Source organism: Nannospalax galili, unplaced genomic scaffold, assembly GCF_000622305.1.
Source record: "Nannospalax galili isolate Female #2095 unplaced genomic scaffold, S.galili_v1.0 scaffold1200, whole genome shotgun sequence".
Taxonomy (NCBI): Eukaryota; Metazoa; Chordata; class Mammalia; order Rodentia; family Spalacidae; genus Nannospalax; species Nannospalax galili.
Genome location: NW_008347131.1, coordinates 867968 through 873130, shown reverse-complemented (window position 1 = coordinate 873130; position 5163 = coordinate 867968).

The following is a 5163-nucleotide window of genomic DNA, read 5'->3' as shown; positions in this document are numbered from 1 at the left end:
AAATAAAAAAAATTGAGATGTGTAGCTGTACCTGATAGAGAAAGCACTTGTTAAGAGGCTGGAGAGGAGCCAGGGGGATGGTTCAGTGAGTAAAGACACTTGCTGCCAAGCCTGACGACCCGAGTTCAGTCCCTGGAACCCATTTGGTGGAGAGAACCGACTCCCGCAGGTTATTCTCCCGCCTTCACATGTGCTGGTATGACCTAGTTTGCTTTCTGTTGCTGTAATAAAACACCATGATCAAGACAACTTAGAGAAAGAGTTTATTTGAGGTCCAGAGGGTTAGAGTCCATAATGGTGGGGGAGACATGGCAGCAGAGGTGGCTGGAGCAGAAAGCCAAGCGATCATATCGCCAAGCATACACAGGAAGCAGAGAGGGACTGGAAATCTGTCATGGTTTAAGAACTCTAAAAGCCCCACCCCCACCCAGGGAAATGCTTCCTCCAGTAAGGCTGCACCTCCTAAAGCCTCCCAAAACAGCACCACCAACTGGGGACAGAATGTCCAAATACTTGGGACCTATGAGGGACACTAATTCAACAACCACACACATAAACACAAATGTGATAAGCCTTGTAAGGTTTAGTGGCACAGAAGAGGCCCTTCTGCCTTATCCAATTACTGTATTAGTTACTTTTCTGTTTCTGTGATTGAAACACCATGGCCAAGGGAACTTACAAAAGGAAGAGTTAAGCTTATTCTTCCAAAGGGGCAAGAGTCCATCATGGCGGAGAGGCACAGTGTCAGAGGTGGCTAGAGTAGGAGCAGAAGCTAAGCTCACATCTTCAAAGAGGCACAGGAAGCAGAGTAACTGGAAATCTGGCAAGACTTTAGAACTCTGTAAGCCCGCCCTCAGTGACGTGCTTCTTCCAGCATGGCCACATCTTCCGAGACCTCCCAAAACAGCACCACTAACTGGAGACAAAATATTGAAATACTTGGAGTCAGTGGGGGACATTGTCATTCAAACCAACACATTGCTTTCAATTGCTGTGACAAAACACTGACCAATACCAACTTGGGGAGGGAAGGGTTTATTTGGTTTACACATCTCCCGGGTCACATTTCATCAGGGAGCCCAAGGTAGGAGCCCAGGGCAGGAACCTGGAGGCTGGAGCACAAGCCATGGAAGAACACTGCTTACTGGCTTGCTCCCCAAGCCCATGCTTAGCATGCTTTCTTATACAATACAGGACAACCTGCCCAGGGGTGGCACCACCCACTGTGAGCCTGGCCTTCCCACTCACTCAGAAATCAAGGAAATACCACAGACATGGCCACGGAGGCAGTTCCCCAGTTGAGGCTTCTACCTAGGTGTGTCAAGTTGACAACTAAAGCTGTCTAGCACACCAGTGTTTTTCTGTCCACTAGTTTGTTCACCTCAGTGCGTTTCTTCTGTACACTTGGGTCATAGACTCTTCTTTGTTAAGTAAAGTTCACTGTGAATGCCTCTAAGCTGCTGTCTGCTTTCCCACTTTATGCACTTTTCTCCTTTGCTGTGTTCTGATCCCTCTAAGACAATATAATAAAGAATAGGACCCCCCAAAGTTCCTGGGGTTCTGGCCACAGCTCTGTCTCTATGCTACTCTATGGTCATGGGTCGCTTTAGCTCTGTCTTGCTTCCTTACCTGTTGCCTGGAATGCTTGATTCCTCAGGCTTCTGTTATCTCTTCTCAATTTGCCTGGGTCTGTGTTGCTAGTGGTACAAAGACAAACCGCAGCTCTGGCCCTAAGGGAGTATGACAGTGTACTCTGAGCCAAGTCCTGGAAAATATGCTCAGAAACTAAATTTATTTTATGTGTATGAGTGAGTGTATTGCCTGTATGTAAATGCACCCACCCATGTGCAGTGCCCATGGAGGTCAAAAGAGGGTGTTAGATTCCCCTGGAACTGGAGTTACCAGCAGTTGTTAGCTGCCATGTGGGTGCTGGGAATCAAACCCAGGTCCTCTGCTAGAGCAGCCAGTGCTCTTAACTGCTGAGTCATTCCTCCAGCCCCAGAAACTTAAGTTTTGTTGACTCAAGCATGGTGGCCCATGCACTCAGGTGGCTGAGGCAGAAGAATCACAAGTACAAGGCCAGCCTACAATACATAGCAAGAACCTATCAAAGGGCCAGGTGTGTTAGCATAGGCCTATAATCAAGGAACATCAGGTTCTGCCCCGGCAAGGAGGACCTGCTAGCCTGTGAAGTCTTCAAGTTTGTGTGCAGGTTACTGGAAGGCTGTCATCCAGACTCCTTTGTGGTGTAGATCCTGACTGCCCATTCCCTCTCCCTGCCAAAGCCTTCTGTCAGGGTTACAGAGTGGGAGGATTCCACTGGTTCTTCAATGATTCCCATGAGCCCACTGGGATAAGAGGAAGAGCCCAACCAGGTTCACCTCTGAACGTTCTCTTTCCTAGTTTCCTGTGGCTCCAGGACTGAAGAATGGTTCAGTGATTAAGAGCACTGGCTGCTCTTGCAGAAGACCTGGGTTTGAATCCTAGCACCCATATGGCAGTTAACAACTGTCTGTAACTCCAGTTCCAGGGGATCTGAGATGTCCTCTTCTGACCTCCACAGGCATTACATGATCACGGGTGCACTTACATGCAGGCAATACACTCATAGACATAAAAAATAACTTTTTTAAATTTCAAAAAATATTTATGGGAGGCTGGAGAAATGGCTCGGTGGTTAAGAGCACTGGCTGCTTTTGCAAAGACTTGGATTTAGTTTTCAGCACCCACATAGAGGCTTATGACCATCCTTAACTCCTGTTCCAGGGGATCTGAAGCCATCTTCTGGCCTTTTGGGACATTGCATGGATGTGGTGCATTTACATGCAGGCAAAACATTCACATACATAAAATACAAATATTTATGGCATCATTAATCAATAGTAGTCAAAAGGTGGACCAATACAAATGCCTCTATCAGCTGATAAAGGGATAAACAATGTGCTACATCCATAGCAGAAGTGCTGACTCCAACTTAAGTTTTATTTCCTGATGCTGTGATAGAACACCCTAACAGAAGCAAGGAAATGGGTGTATTGGGCTCACAATTCCAGGTCACAGTCCGTCATTGCAGGGAATTCAAGGTGACAGACTTAAAGCTGCTGGTCTCATCATCCATAATTAAGAGCAGAGAGCAGAGTTGATGCATGCATGCTAGTGCTCAGCTCACATTCTCAGACAATCCAGGTTCCCTTGCTCAGGGAATGGTGCCACCAACAGTGGGCTGGTCTTCCCACTAATCGAGGTAATCCTTCATTGAGATACCCTTCCCAGGTGATTCTAGATTATGTCAGCTTGACAAAACTAAGGATTATACCAACAATAAAAAAAAAAAGTAGGGGCTAGAGAGATGGCTCATCAGTTAAGAGTGTTGGCTCCTGTTGCAGAGGACATGGGTTTGGTTCCCAGCACCCACATGGTGGCTAACAACCATCTGTAACTCCAGTTCCAGGGGAATCCAACACCCTCTTCTGACTTCCACAGGTATTGTGTGACATGGGTGCACTTACATACATTCAGGCAGTAATACACTCATACACATAAAACAAAAAAGTAGCTGGGCATGATAACTCGGGCCTTAAATCCCAGTACTTGGGAGGCAGAAGCAAGTGGATTTCTGTGAGTTCAAGGCCAGCCTCGGCTACATACTGTGTTTCAGACCAGCTGGAGCTACAGGACAACCTTGTCTCAAAAAACAAAACAAAGTACTGAGACAATGTATGAACTCCAATTGGGGTCGGGAGGCATAAAGATGGTTTTATGTATGAATTACACAAAAATTCAATAAAATTTTTCAAGAGAAAGTACTGATATCTTGCTAGAATGTTATGCTACCTGAAAGAAGCCAGACACCAAAGACCATATTCTGTGTGATTACATGGCGGAAGTATCCAGGCAAGACAAATTCATTTACAACAGTTCCAGAAACTAGAAGTTCAAGGTGTCTAACCAAGAATCGGTTTCTCCTGAGGTCTCTTGTTTTTGTCTTTTGAGACGGTCTCATGTAGTCTAGGTTGGCCTCACATTCAGCTTCCCAGGGCCTGTGTCTCTGTCTTGATGTCTTTCCAGTAATATAGATTAAGGCCCACTCTGATACTGTATTGCTATGTCCTCAAAATTGAAGCATTCTGTCTTGGAGGAAGCAATGCGCTTCAGGAAGCTAAAGAAACTAACCAAGCTCAGGATTTACAAGGCCCCTTCCCAACCTTACATAACTTGTAAGCAACTGCTGAGGGAGTGAAGACCCATGCTCCTGTAAATAACCCCAATAAAGGTATTGCTTCACTAAGCTAGACAGGTGGAATTATTTCTTTGCTCAGTCCCTGGTGCCCTATTTGGGGTGCATAGATGTTTGTTTGCAGCTCCCCAGGAAAAGTCACACAGCAAACATCCCTACTTGTTGGGGATGCTCAAGAGAGAAGAACTCACTAGAATGATTCAAGACTGGATGTCTCACCCCAAGGTTGTATAGTTAGCAGTTGCTGGGGGTGGGGTATTCTTCAATAGAACTGCCTGCAAGCTGGGCAAGGAAATCCTGGGATGCAGCTTCTTAAAGTACCCCTTTACTGGAGTGGGTGTTAGGTGATAGAGCTGCCTAAAGCACTCGGGTTCCTATAAGTAACCTCCATAAACTCACTGGTTTACCAAGCTAAACTTTGGTGGACTTAAGTCTATCTGGAGTAAAAAGATATTGTTGGGTTGGAGTCAGGATGTGGTACTTAAGATTGCTTGCTGTTTGGGCTGGAGAGATGGCTCACTGGTTAAGAACACTGACTGCTCTTGCAGAGGACCCGGGTTCGAGTCCCAGTACCCACATGATGGCTAACAACCGACACATGCAGACAATACACTCATACACACAAAAACAAAATAATAAAATATTTTTAAAAAAGAATGCTTGCTGTTCTTCCAGAGGACCTCATTTCAGTTCCCAGCACCCATTTGAGACTTGCTCATATCCTGGCAGCCAGCCTTTCGCAAGGCTTCAGGAGGGCCTGACCTGCCAGGGGCATCAGGGTCAGTGTCAGAAGTGTCATAGGGACACCCAAATGTGCCCAGGTGGCAAGATTCCTGTATCCCTGGGGAAGCCACCTCCCATCTGGTGGTGAGTGTAGCAGAGGCCCTCATGACCTTGTTGCTGACATTCCTCAGAGGCCACGTGGC